Source organism: Cervus canadensis, chromosome X, assembly GCF_019320065.1.
Source record: "Cervus canadensis isolate Bull #8, Minnesota chromosome X, ASM1932006v1, whole genome shotgun sequence".
NCBI classification, from domain to species: domain Eukaryota; kingdom Metazoa; phylum Chordata; class Mammalia; order Artiodactyla; family Cervidae; genus Cervus; species Cervus canadensis.
Window position 1 is genome coordinate 125,681,171 of NC_057419.1, and position 15,088 is coordinate 125,696,258.

A 15,088-nucleotide genomic window follows, 5' to 3' on the forward strand; every position below is an offset into this window, starting at 1 on the left:
CACTGAGCCACCAGGGAAGCCCACAATGGAATATCACTCATCCATGAAAAAGAATGAAATCTTACCATTTGTGGCAACATGGAACGACCTGTAGGGTATTATGCTAAGTGAAATAAGACAGAGAAAAACAAATACCATATGATTTCACTTATATGTGAAATCTAAAATAACAGAACAAATGAACAGAAATAGGCTTAGAAATACAGAGAACAAACTAGTGCTTGCCAGAATGGAGGGGCATGGGGGAATGAGTGAAACAGGTGAAGAGGAATAAGAAGTACAAGCTTCCAGCTATAAAGTAAATTTCATGGGAATATTATGTACATGTATGGAATATAGTCAATAATATTATAACAACTTGTATGGTGACTGATTGTAACTGGACTTGTGATCATCTCGTAATGTATAAAAATATCAAATCAACATGTTGTACCTCTGAAACTAATATAATTTGTATGTTAATTATAACTCAATTTAAAAAATATGAATTAGAGTAAAAAACCTGCCTTTGAGCTTCTGAAAGAGACCCTGAAGTTCATCTGTGAAAGATTCTTTTATATAGATAGAAAAAACTACCAACTTTGGGTTACTTTGTGAATGATTCTATATGTCTTAAACTGACGGTTTGAAAGATCAGAATGAAATACAGTTTTATTAGAGCTTTGAGCCCAAGGCCCCTTTCCTAGAGCAAAACACTAACCTCTGAAAAGGACTTTTAGATTTTGGGTAACACAAAAGTAGCTTAGTTACATCAAAATGGCTATTTTAGGAATTTTCATTAAAATGGAGTTTTACTTGGATTTTATTGTTGAGCTTGTTAAGCGGGAATCTCAACCACCATCGAAATAGGGCATGTTTTATCTTCTGGAAACTACTGAGGCAGTGAGATGCAGTGCTACTGCCTGAGTACCCCATGGCTTTGAAATTATGACCACCGAACTTCTATTAAAGTGATATTTCTTGACCACAAACTCTTGTTGAATTCTGACATCCTTAGTGTTAGTAAGTAAATTAAAGCTTATGTAAAGCTCCTATGTAAGTTAAAAAAAAACAAACAGGAAAGCCTAAATAGCATATCCTTAGGATTCTTAATATTTTGACTTCTAAACTCTAACACTTGAAAAATATACTAAAATAGAATACTCAGGTAAGTAATTGAGACAAATATACCCATTCTCGAAAATTTAGCTTGCAGAGTCCCTTCATACAGACGTTCTAAGTCTGTAAATTTAAGTTTTAAAGCTGCTGCTGCTGCTATGTCACTTCAGTCGTGTCCGATTCTGTGCGACCCCATAGACAGCAGCCCACCAGGCTCCCCCGTCCCTGGGATTCTCCAGGCAAGAACACTGGAGTGGGTTGCCATTTCCTTCTCCAATGTAAGAAAGTGAAAAGTGAAAGTGAAGTCACTCAGTCGTGTCCGACTCTTACCGACCTCATGGACTGCAGCCTATCAGGCTCCTCTGTCCATGGGATTTTCCAGGCAAGAGTACTGGAGTGGGTCGCCACTGCCTTCTCCCAAGTTTTACAGCAGGTGGACTGTAAAGCTCAGGGAACTCTACTCAGTGCTCTGTGGTGACCTAAATGAGAAGGAAACCCCAAAAAAGAGGGGGTATACATATACATATAGCTGATTCACTTTGCTATACAGTAGAAACTAACACAGCATTGTAAAGCAACCAAACTCTAAAAAAAATTGTGACTGGAAGCTCTTCAGGAGTGATTTACAGACACCATAAAATGTAGAAAACTAAAGTACTGTATCAATGTATCTAGAAATTTTGTGTAAAGAATTCCAGAAACCATACCAAACCTTGGGCTAATTACTGAAAATTAGAAATCTCATTTTGGAGCCTCTTGTAAATGTGTGTGGCGCTATAGTGCACAGTCCACACAACGTGAACATGTTGAAATCGGTACTTTTAAGCTGACCTTAGCCTGACCCAGTACAAAATCTCTCACACCAGAAATTTAATATTTCTGAAAGCCTGATGATTGCCCTCTCATTTATTTTTCACCTTTCTGTGCCTTTCATATGTTCTTCCAGCTGGTTAATCATTAATTAATATTTAACAAGGCTTTTTCACAATGCCAATTCCTTCTCTGCTAGTATAGCCTTTAGGCAGCATATGAACTCCCCTTTTCTGCCCATTTAAGAAGCCAGGACACTCACTATAGGTTAATTTCTCTAAAGAAATCCAGAACATCAGATGAAGGGAGGTTTCCTTGACAAGACCATTCAATTTTTCAGGCCACTCCGAACTTAGTAGATTTTCCTAGTGCATATAAAATGAGATGTAATTGAACCAACTTAAAATTCTTAAAAAAATTTCCAAGCACACATTGCCTGAACAAAATGGTTGCGACTGAAATGGGAAAGGGCTTAGCCTTTTGCTTCTTGTGCCACAAGCCAATCTCTTGATTCCAAATGATTGGAATGCAGATAAGCAGGGAAAACCTCCGCGCGTGTTAATGAAAGAGGTCAGCTATGACACAGAGGCCAAGAAGAAAAAAAGGTACTCTAGGAAGCAGGAGCATGTCTCCAAGTTTTCTCTGGTGAAAGGAGACTGATGAGAATTGACATTCATTTACAGTCAAACAAGTGGAACCATGTAACTTTCACGTCCCTCCCCACCTCCACCTCTCACTCCTTTCCGCATGGACAAACAGACCACACAGGTGATTTTGGCCAAAAATTTACTTGGCACGAAACCCAAAACATGAAAACCTCGTCCTGTCCATATATCTGCTCCAGAGAACTAGTTAGAAAGGGAAGATTGCTGAGGTTTTCCCTCTTCGTTGCTCCGCACCTGAGCTGATTGGAGCCGAAGAGACTATTGTTGCGTACTAATAACATCCCTTCCCATGTCCAGATTCTTTTTACGGTTCTACGTTGAAACTGTACTCTCTAGACTTAAATAGGGTCTTGGTAACGTTCAAACTCTCGCTCCCACATTCTCATCTTTTCATTTATTCTACACGATTTTTGGGAACGTGGTACCCCAGCCAGGCTCTGAGGACTTCTAGTCTCTTCGGAGCTAGGAAAGGGGAGAAAAGGAGCAGAGGACCAATCTCCGCTCCCAGCCGCAGTTACTGTCCCCATCCCTCCAGGGCGCCCATCCCTGTGCCAGGCGTCCCAACACCCCACCCAGATGATGTGACAGGCTCGTGGCCCAATCCCCTTCCTGGTTCCCAGGCCGACTGCTAGCACCACCCGAGCCAATGGCGGCGGCCGAGGGGCGGAGGGCCTGGCAGAAGGGGCGGGAGCGCTGGCTTTAGAACCACAGCCGCAAGAATTCCGAGCGGCAGAAGTTGTCTGAGTGCGTCGGAAGGAGACAGTCGGGCCAGATCCGGTACTCTGCGACTTTCTGTAAGTGCTCTGCAGGTACAGGAGGGCACGAGGGGAGCAGGGTCCCTGAGCGTGGGCAGGAGTGGGTCCAGAGGAGAGCATCTCAAGGAACCTCGGCGGGAACATGCCTGGCATGGGGGGCGGGGGCCTGAGAGGGAGGCTGGAGAGATTTCTGTCCCAGCCTTGGGCGCCAAAGCGACCGTTCACAGCAGGGATGGGTGGGAGTGACCGAATGTTCCTCAGGACCGCTACCCGCCGCAAACACATTTTCTGACGTTCACTGGGGAGATGGTATTTTCTCAATAGTTGCTTTTAACTTGTTGCCAACCTTGGGCTGGAGTCCTTGACGCCAGCCCTTGCCCTTCTCCCCTTTACCGGCGGCGGCCCCAAAGTAGAAACCCAGCGCCTAAAAGTTCCCTCGATCGTCCTTCTCCAGCTACTGCCACCCTCCTCCCGCCGCCTCCGCCGGCTCCGGACTCAGGAAATCCCGGAGCCCGCCGCCTGCTACGCCTCCAGCCCCCGCTCGCCCGCCTCCGGTGACCTCGCAGGCTCACCTCGGCCCCCGGCTCCACGGGGTGCGGTGGCCCAGGGAGAGAACGAGGCTCTGGTTGCCTGCTTTCCGCCTGCTTCCCTGGCCAGTAGCGATCGCTTAGCGATCGTACCGCGTCTCCCTATGAGTAAGCACTTTTTTTCCTTTCAGTAGCAGGACATCCCCATGCCTTTAGGACAGCACCTTTCCGTTCTTCACTCTCCCGATTCCTCGCCGCCCTGTCTGCTTCTTTCTCAGCCCCTCTGGTTCCGCACCCTCGAGCGCACTCCGTCCCGGCCGCTCGGGAGACGGAGTCGAAAGGGGCGGTGGGAGAGGGGCAACATCCCCCTTCTCCCACACAGCACAGTAAAGGGTGTTTACTTTTCCGCACCCGCAGTACTTAGCGCCCTAATGAGAGGCGAGGCGGGGGGCGGGGGGCGGCGGGGAACGCCGACTACCCGCGCCCTGGCTTCTGGCCAGTCCCAAAGTTGCCGCCGCTGCTACTGGCTTTAATGTGCTGGCGGCTCAGACCGCCGGGCTCCTGGGCAGAAGATCCCAGCCTGGGAGGTGGAGTGGACTTGAGGCTTTATGACACTTCCCGTACGCGACGCTTCTTGCTCCACACCCGATTTGCACGACATCCCGGTTGGTGCTCAAGGTTGAGTTTAGAATTAATTCGCCATTTAGGATCAGACAGACAGGATGCTGGGAGTACCTGACCTGTTACCAGGAATGAGGGTGGGGACTGGGAAAAGAGCCTGGCAGGCCGCACAGTAGGTACCTAGGTGAAATGAAAAACTCCTGAGAGATAAGCAGATAGTCCGCTTTATAAGATGTCACAGTGTATTTGGGCGCCTAAACTTGATCCTGAAGCTGCAATTTAGAGCGAATTCCAACATAGTGGCGGAAGCCCCACACATGCCAATTGGCATCACGTGCCCCAAGTCTCTGATGCCCCCGGGGTCATTGTCACATGACTTCTTTTGACTTTAAAACTGGAATGTAATGGCTGAAGTCCATTTTCCCAAAAATACGCGACCAAAAAGGGGAGAGGGTGTGAACTAGCCTCCACTCAAGGGAATTCTACTTGGATGTGGATGAGGGGAACAGAAAGGGAATTTGGTGCTGAGATTTTATCCAGAATAAAAACAGAAGCTGTTTTTAAAACAAGGGCTTGAAACATGTTTGTGCTGGGATATGTGTCTCCCCTGTGGCTCTTCAATCTAGTTATGGCTTTTCTAAATTTTAAAAATATCTTACTAATTATTTCCTGGGAAAATTGTCCTTTTATTCATGCCCTGTTTCATTCTGAAATGATTGATTTGAAGCCATATCCTATAAGATAGTGTTTTTAAAAAATTAGGCTTTGTCCATGTACCTGGGTTTGGCCTATATTCCAGTTGAACTGTTCTCTATATTAGGCATCTGCTTGAAAGTGGTGGATAATCTCTTGGCTAAAATTAACCATCAGTTACTGTGGTTTGAAATTGGATCAGAAATAAGGCACAAAAACAGTGGACACTAAATTTGGGAAATGGAGCTGTTTGGGTTTGTGCCTGCCAATACTTTAGCACAATAATGAGATGCCACAGAAACAACTTCTGTAATGACCAATACCCACCCAAGTGACCCAAGTTAAGACTGCTGTTGGAAAAATGTTACGGTTTTTGTGATTTAGATTATATATTGCAGAGTACAGAAATGGGCAGCAGAACCCCTGAGGTCAAGAGTTTAAAAGCTTTACTTATTTACAAAAATGGATCCAGTTGACACATATTCAGTCTTGAAAACAACTAGGGCAGCTAAAAATGAAGCTGGGAACAGTTAAGAGATTTTGGCTTTGCTTTAGCCAAAAACCCTTTGTCTACGTACTGCAGCAACCTCTGAATGACTTGAGCACTCCATTTTCATGCTGTGCATGGGTTTCTGACCCTAAAAACTAGAACAACTTTAAAGCACATAGCTCTGACCGCCAGGCTTAACCTGGCAGCACAGATTAGCTGGAAGTGGACTCAAGCTTAGCTGGAAGTGGACTCAAGCTGCACCTGAGTTAATTGGGAGTTAAGGACACACTGCTAGATAGACCCCCCTAGTGGAAGTGAGGTGATAATATAATTTTAGATTGAACTAATAAATATTTAACCTTAAAAAAAGAAAGAGTACAACTATCCAACTAGGTTAAAGTGGTCGGGAGTTAAGTTCTTTATAAAATAATATTAACTCATGTCAAAACAGGATCCTCACTAGGCTGTCTGTCCAGTCTTTTGTCTCGGAGGTGTCCACTTGTTTAAAACTACTGACTTCATTTTTTAGTGGTATGATCTAATGAACCCAGGCTTTCATTAAAATTAGAGGATTATGAGTCTAATACTTAATTTCTATTGTTAGATCTAGAAAGTGATCAAACTCTTTGTCTGGGGTGGGAGAGCCAAATAAATTATGCTTTGCCTCCATGGGGTCGCAAAAGAGTGGGACACTACCTAGCAACTAACCAACAACTTGATTTTACACAATCAACACTCAGGTCGAAGGACTCCAATCTGATGGCATCATTTAGGGTCAATTGCTAAAACTGTCTCGGCTTAATTAATTTTGGGTAAAAGGATTAATTTTAACTAGTGAGTAATATTTGGGTTGCGATTAAGTTTTTTCTACAAATGGTTACAAGTACATTAGACTTAACTGTGACTATTTATACTGGCAGAATGTCAGTATTCAGGGCACTATCAGGAACTACATGGAAATTTTTGTTGTTGTTCAGTCATGTCCGACTCTTTGCGACCCCATGGACTGTGGCAAGTCAGGCTTCCCTGTCCTTCACTGTCTCCTGGAGTTTGTGCAAATTCATGTCCACTGAGTCGATGTCTCTCCAAGGCAAACAGTGTGACTGTTACTGAAATGAAGTGGGTAGTAGCTTCGCCATGGTGTTTGAGCACTAAGGAGATTATTTTTGGTGAAACTGACAGAGAAAAGGAAAGAAATCCATTTGCAATTTTTCCATATTCTGTTTTAGGCATTTCTGTTTGCCTATCCAAGAAATATACTGACATATTCTTAGCACACATGATAAATTAGTGAATTTGCTACTGTGTGACTGTTATTTCTTTAAAATATAGACCATTTCTGTCATTCCTTATCAGAATTTATCATAATCTAGGTGGAATGTATATGCCAAACTGTTTGTTTTTGCTGTTTAGTATAGATTCCAGAAGTAGCAGATATAAAATTGAAAACAAACATCTAACATCTATCAGTACATGACGACTTGGGTATCTGTTTTTGGAATCACTTTGTAATTGCTCATGCTGTTTTGGTGAAAAGTAATCCGGGGGGGGGGGAAAGTTTGATGTGTGAAAATAATAAAACTCAGTTTAGAAGAAAGCAGCTAGATCACATTTTGAGTCTGTATAATTATTCTAGGGAATGACATACCATGTAATGTATGTTCAATGTGTTGGAGGTTTCAAAGGTTTTTTGGATACATTATACTGTTGGAAGGTCTTTTAGATACCAGTGGTCACGACTCACTGTTTTTAGTTATGAGAGAGCTTTGGTTAAAATTATGGTCTAGAAATATTAAAAACAGTCTAATAATGAAATGTCAGTCTCAGGAAAAGATCTGATAATTCTTGGGCCAACTGGTAGTTATGGAGGTGATAGTTTCCAAAATTTTAGTATGTTTAATAACATTGAATTTGCCTTATTCTTAGCACTCGAAAGACAAATATTGCTGAGTATAAACTGTTTTAGGGATGAAAAAGCATTGCTGTTAAATGAAAATTACAATGTTAAGGGAGAAGTATGTTGGACTTCCTTCAGAAGAACTGCATTCTAGACATGGTTCTGACACTGACTCATAATTTGACCTTGAGAAAGTCACTAAAGATTATTACATTATTATATAACATTGAGTACTTACATGTGCCAGACACCACACATTTTCTCATTTATAAACTGAGGGCATGGCTCAAGGACTTTGTGTCTTTTATATAGAAATAGTATGGCTTATTTCAATTTTATTTATCAGTTGATTTTTTTTGCCAATTTTAATGCAACTATATTGCATGCTAAGTCGCTTCAGTCATGTCCAACTCTTTGCTGTCCTATGGACTACAGGGTGCCAGGTTCCTCTGTCCATGGGATTCTCCAGGCAAGAATACTGGAGTGGTTGCTGTGCACTCCTCCAGGGGATCTTCCCTACCCAGGGACTGAACCCTAATTTCTTATGTCTCCTGCATTGGCAGGCGGGTTCTTTACCACTAGCACCACCTGAGAAGCAACTGTATTTAAGCTTGTTGGAAGATTGATGACTATACACCGGCGGCTTATGCCATGACTAATGTTTTTTCTTTATAATATAGACCATTTCTTTCATTCCTTATCAGAGATTTTTGACACATTAAACTTTCTGATTTTATATAATAAGAAAGCTTAATTTTTCTTAGCAGTGTAGAAATTGGTTTGATGATAAGGAGGTAGTGTTGTTTACTGGAAAAAACTCCAGGGTCTTTTAATCCTCTACAGTTTGCACAGATAGGCCATCTTAAGTAAATTATGGAAGTTCTCTGTGTTCATATCTGGATTATACTTTATTTGTAAACCATCTGTTTCCAATCTACGTATTTCACAGGGATGCTGAAAGGATAAATGAGCTATGTAAGCCTTGGCTCTTCAGCAGACAGGTGCTATATAAATTCAAAGTACTGTACTAGTATATCATATAAGCACCAAAGTTTTAACAAGAGTTTGCAGAAATAGAATTCTCATCACTTTAAGTTTTGCCACATTTTTACTTGTCTGTAATAGTCTCCAACCATCCACTTTTACAAGCTAAGGAGAAATAAAGCCAGACATAATATAATGAAAAATAAGAGAAATGGTTAATAACAAGAGCATTAAGCCCTATACGTGTCATACTTTGTTATATTCTTTTCTCTCAAATATTGTGCCAAGTAGCCCGTTAAAGCCATTAATGTGGTGGTTTTTGTTGTTGTTTTTTTTTTCCCTTACTTTTCCCAGGCAACTATCGAGCGGTATTTTGGCATTCATTGCTAAAGCTTACAAAGTACTTTGGCTTATCATACTTCATTCTTAGTTTTGTGATTGCCTGTTATAGGAGGTTTTGTGTAAAATTGCACATGAAAAATCAAATGTTTCTCTGTGTAATTGCACTCTAAATTGTGTACGTAAGTATGGAAAAGTGTATAATGAAGGAGCTAGTCTGTTTGTTTAAGTGTCATGCCATCATTAACACAGAAAAGGTGAGAAGTGAATGTAGATTTTCTTTTGAAAAACAAGCCTTGGGCTAGGTCATTTTCAACCCCCCTTTTTTTTGTTTTTTTGAAAAACAAGCCTTGGGCTAGGTCATTTTCAACCCCTGCCCTCAAAATTGTTAACTTGGAATTAATTTTCAATGTCTTTTGTCATCTTGCCAGTTACATAATGGTTCTTTAACTCTGTCATTCTTTGAATGCAAATGTTTTTATTTTATTAAAATTATGTTTGATAACATTTGTTAAAATATCATTTGTGAAGTAACAGTACCTAATGAAAATGAAATAAGCAGAAAGCCTTGAGTTAAAGGACTTTAGAAATTACCTGGTATCGTGTGGCTAGTTCTGAAGAGAAGATTCTTTTTGCTAAAAGAAATCATTTTCTTTTGTAAAATCTGATCTCTTATTTCTACCATCTCTGGTTTAAAAGAGTCAATAGCAAATCATTTTTTGTAACCTTGTAACCCAGTCATTGAAAATAAAACTTTGATTCTCTTAAGCTGTTTTTAATTTATATGTGTATTTATATAAAATATAAATGCTTTTTATAAAATAGAATTTGTGAGGACAGTATAATAGCTTTGAATATTCATATTATTGCATTCTACATTATACACTCTAATTACATAGTGTTGTGCTCAGATTGACATTCTGCTATTGACACTGAATTATAATATTAATACATTGTCCTTTATAGATGAATGTCATTTTTAAGTTTTTTTTCTGTATTTAAAACTTGCTTATATGTCCCTGTTTTTGCCATTTCTTGATGTCTTTTTGACATTTTGGAGCTTGTATTTCAGTGAGGAAGAATTTCCATTTAAGACTGCTTTCTCAGAGGTAAAAATGACAAGAGATGATTCCTTTGGTATATCCTATTGCTATAATAGTCAATAGGCATATTTAGTTAATCTGCTGGAAAAGTATCTTAAGTAGTGTGCATTTCAGAAGTTTTTAATAACTTTACGTTGGATTAAAAAATATAAGGCCATTGTAAAAATATTAGAAGAAAGCAAAAATTTTTATAAAGAATAAAAGTAAAGATTACTCATAATCATACCACCTGTTCATATTTTTTAATGTTTCCTGTATAGAAAGTTAAATATTTTAAAAATTGGGATTGTGTTGTATATACAGTTTGTATCTCTTTTTTTCACTTATTATACTGTGAAAATGTTTTCATGTAAAAAGATATTTTTGAAAATATTTAAAATTACTGCATGAGATTTCATAATTTATTTCACTAATTCCAGGTTGTTGGAATTTTTTTTTCTTTCCATGTGTTATAGATAATACTTCAGTGAACATCTTGGGGCAAAAAGCATTTCGTGACTCTGATTATTTCTTTGGGATAAGTATTTAGAAGAAAAACTGCAAAGATTTTTGTTTTTAAAGATGAATTCCTTTGACAATCTTTGAAGTTGAAACACTGGCTTACCCAAAAAGAGCCTTGATTTCAAAGAACAGCACTCAGGAAAACAAAAAGCCATTCTTTATATAGTGTTTTGTATGTGACTAAACTGGAGCTGGTTTAGGTAAAGTATATGTCTTAGAAATATTGTGGTTTCCTCTGATCTAGTTAGCAGGTGCAAAGCAGGATGAAGTAGAATCCTGTGGGGTGCACAATCATAGGAAGTTCTATTTTTTGAAACGGAACTGTTATTGGGGGAAGGGAGACAGGTTTATATTTAATTAGCCTTTAGATTTCAGATTGCTGTAAAACTCTGTTCAAGTACAGAAAGCTTATTTGTGACCAGAAACTTTCAGTATCCTAAAGAAACTTTTAATCCTGAAGTTGGTTAAATGGCTGTGTTTAGAGGTTCTTTTTTTGTTTTATTAATTTATTCTTACTGAAGTATAGTTGATTTATAATGTTGTGTTAGTTTCTGGTGTAAGCAAAGTGATACAATTTTATACATATGTATTCTTTTTCAGTTTCTTTTCCATTATAGGTTATTACAAGATAGTGTAGTTCCCTGTGCTATATAGTAGGTCCTTTTTTATATTTTATATATAGCAGTATGTATATGTTAATCTCAAACTTATTCCCCCCTTCCCCTTTAGTAACCATAAACTACCATATGATCCAGCAATCCCACTCCTGGGCATATATCTGGAAAAGATGAAAACTCTAATTTGGAAATATACACATACTCCAATGTTCACAGCAGCACTGTTTCCAATAGCTAAGACATGGAAACAACCTAGATGTCCATTGACAGATGAATGGATATGTGCTCTGTGTGTATATATGTGATGGAATATTACTCAACCATAAAAGGAATGAAATAATGCCATTTGCCACAACACGGATGGACCTAGAGATGATCATACTAAGTGAAGTAGTCAGACAGAGAAAGACAAATATCATCAAATATGTGATATCACTTATACGTGGAATCTAAAATACGATATAAATGAGCTTATTTGCAAAACAGAAATAGACTCACAGACATACAAATGGCTCTGTTTGTCGACAGGCTTTTTTATCTCAGGCTGTGCAGTTGCAGCTCAGTGATACATCAGTTGGGTTCCAGACTACCACCATAATGTGAGTCACACCAATTGTTTTGACTTCCTAGCACATACAAAAGTTATGTATACAATACTGTACTCTATTAAGTGTGCAATAGCATAACGTCTTTAAAAAAGTACATAATTAAAAATATTTTTTTGTTTAAAAAATGCCAGTTCATCATCTGAGGCTTCAGTGTATCCTAGTAACATTAAATATGACTGATTACCAATCACTATAACAAATATAATGATAATGACAAATTGTGAAATATGGTGGAAGTTCCCAAAATGTGACACAAAATGAGAAAATGTTGTTGGGAAAAAGATGCCGATAGATTCCTCACTTGATCCAGGCTTGCCACAAACCTTCAATTTGTAAAAAGTGAAATATCTGGAAAGTGCAATAAAATGAGGTGTGCCTGTACTTTGAAACTGCTCAATAAACTCAGTTTTATATTTCATTCAAGTTTCTTAAATAGCTAAACTGAGATCAAATAGTGGTAAAATTTCTGGTGCCATCAGTTAATTTGTGCCTAGATTTCATGTATAGTGAATCCCCCAATTACAACACTTAACAAATATTTTGTATATTTAAATGACTCATTGCACACTGCATCTCTCTCTCTAAACTTATCCCATGCTGCTTCATAGACCCTTCTCGGATGTTTGTTTCCTTCCTCCAGTTCACCGGTGGCACTAAGGACCGTGTTGTTCTGGGCATCCTCTGATGACCCAGAAGTGATGTAGAAAATGTCTGACCACACAACTCATTCTCACCACCTCCTTTTTTTGTTCTCAGAGATATTATGTACATGCTATATTTCATAGTCAGACTGGAGTTTAGTATAAAATGTGGGTTCCCATGGCTTTGCCGTTTTATATCTCTGTGACATTGGGGAAGTTCTGTAACTCCTCCAAACCTCAATTTTACTATCTATAAAATGGGGATGATATGACTTGTTTTAGTGTTGTGCTTAAAATTAAAGGAGAACATTTATAAAGAAACTAGTGGGGACTTCCCTGGCGGTCCAATGGTTAGGAATCCACGCTTTCACTGCTGAGAGCAGCAGGGGTTGGATTCCTGGTCAGGGAATTAAGATCCCACAAGCCATGTGGCACCGCCAATTTATAGATCAATTAATGTTGCCTTAGGTGATCTTTATCAGGTGTCTGTAGCAACCTCTTCATTTTCCTCTGATTTACTCTTTTTCCCCCTTAAGTATCACCACTGAAGATAAAGAAGATAGGGTTTTTTTTGTTTGTTTTATTTAATGGTATTGTGAAAATATGACTTGCTAATGCTTTGCATTACACATGTGGAGGATTTTAACAATGTTCCAGGTTGAAGAAGCCTCTTGACTTAGCTAGAAACCCTTTTACCATTTGCCTTTTTATGAGGATATGCCATCCAGCAGTCTAAATTCACCCTCAAATGAAAATTGGAAATGATACTCTTTTAATATATTACAGATACCACTGTAAACTCATTGCTACTAACAAATTTAGCTTAGATCAGGATGGAAGGTAATAGGTAATGTTGATGCCTATTTTGGAGGGTAGGGAAAAAAAGCTTCAAGTTCTTAAGTGTTTGTTTCTACAATAGTACAAATAGTATAAACATGAATATTTAAAAGTTTAATTTTGAAAAATAGGAGAAAAGAGAAATTAAATCAGTCAAAACTTAAAATGCCGGGGAAGGCAGAGAGTTATAAATTAAATCAGAATCTTAGTCATGGGTGAATCCAAAACATATTCATTTTAAATTTACGATGCCCGTTATTTCCTCTAGTGGAAGTTTTCAAAAGCAAAAACCAGGAAATGATGAAGGACATTGACACATTCAACAAATATTTTGAGAAGTTTGTGGGTCTCCAGTTTAAAGCTACAGTTGAATAGCTTTTGCAAGTGGTTATGAATAATTAAAATTTTATATTTTGTCTTACAATAATTAAAAAACAATATAGCCAAATTAACATTAAGTATAGATAGCCAAAAAGAAATACTGGTAGAGTAACATGTGTAAAGATATAAGCCAACCCATACATTTGGTATCTTATCCTAAATCAAAATTTTCTGGCATTAGTTGCCCCCCTCCTGAAATGAAAACAAACTAGAATATATTTATAGGAGCAAGCAGATCATGGCAAACTTCCCTAACCAGAGAGGGTTTGTGTAAAGATGAAGGGAATGTTGCTATGTCAAGTACTTTGAAATGCGTAAGGATTATATAAAAGCAGGCCTATAAGGCATTTATAAAAAGATGTAAAACTCAGGGAAACTTTAAAATATGCCCAAAGTCCTCAGGTACATATTGCTGATAGTACAAACTACAGATGGAGTAAGAGTTAGCTAAATATAGTAACATGGACAATGCCTTAATTAGTGTATTTGTGGAATTCTTTTCATCATTCAACTAAAATAAGTATAATGAAAGCTGCTAGGTGCTAGGGCTACAAAGATGGTAAGATACTCCTGTAGTCTAGAAGAAAAGACATAATACTGGATTTCATAAAACCTAAAAATATTCTTACATGTAGAAAAGGAACTTAAATATGGCCTTTTTTCTCAACATAAAATAATTTCTAAATTTAAGCCTTGTGTGAACAAAGACATTCATGTATAACGCAATATAATCAAATCTAAACTAAGAACAAATCAAGTTTAAACATTGTTATTTCTTTGCAATAATTATTGCATCCTAGAAAAAGTGCCCACCATGAGTTAATTTCACTTAAATAGAACATTGCTCAGCCTATAAATGAAGGTCAGCAGACACCAGTGTCTTGGAATAAAATAGCCCTTTGGCAAGAAAGTGAGCCACTCCCCATTTAGTTTTTACAAAAATAAAATTCTTTCCAGTTTTACTAAATTGTAGATGTTGTGCACAGCATGTACTTCTGCAGTAGTTGGTTCTGCAGCTGTGGAAATATCCATGTATGCAGAAGCCCTAAAAACATTGATTCACCATTACTTGCACATGTAGCTCTCATACTTTCTATAGTACAGCATTCTGTTAAGTTTTATCCGAGTCAAGGATAAGAGCAAGTAACTACAGGTATAATGGGGCTTCCTTGGTGGCCTAGCCGATAAAGAATCCACCTGCAATGCAGGAGACCTGGGTTTTATCCTGGGTTGGGCAAAGGTGTAGCCTAATGGGCTACAGTGCATGGGGTCGGAAAGAGTCAACGCAACTGAGCAACTGAGCACATGTGCACAGGTAGAAAAGTGTTAGTGTCTCAGTCATGTCTGACTCTTTGCAACCCCATGGACTGTAGCCCGCCAAGCTCCTCTGTCCATGGAATTCTTCAGGCAAGAGTACTGGAATGGGTAGCCATTTCCTTCTCCAGGGGATCTTCCCAGCCCAGGAGTGAACCTGGGTCTCCTGCATTTGCAGGCAGATTCTTTACCATCTGAGCCACCATG

General features: G+C 38.9%; 1 protein-coding gene across 2 annotated transcripts in view; it reads left to right on the forward strand.

The window, feature by feature from the left end:
• Window positions 1–3,241: 3,241 nt before the first annotated feature.
• The window catches only part of PLS3 (plastin 3), a 90,577-nt gene continuing 78,730 nt past the window's right edge, over window positions 3,242–15,088 (forward strand). The window contains exon 1 of one of the 2 annotated variants that reach the window (XM_043457860.1): window positions 3,242–3,367. The gene's annotated coding sequence lies outside the window, so the exon portion shown is untranslated. The remainder of the gene's footprint in view (window positions 3,368–15,088) is intronic. The other variant, XM_043457859.1, reaches the window with a different exon arrangement.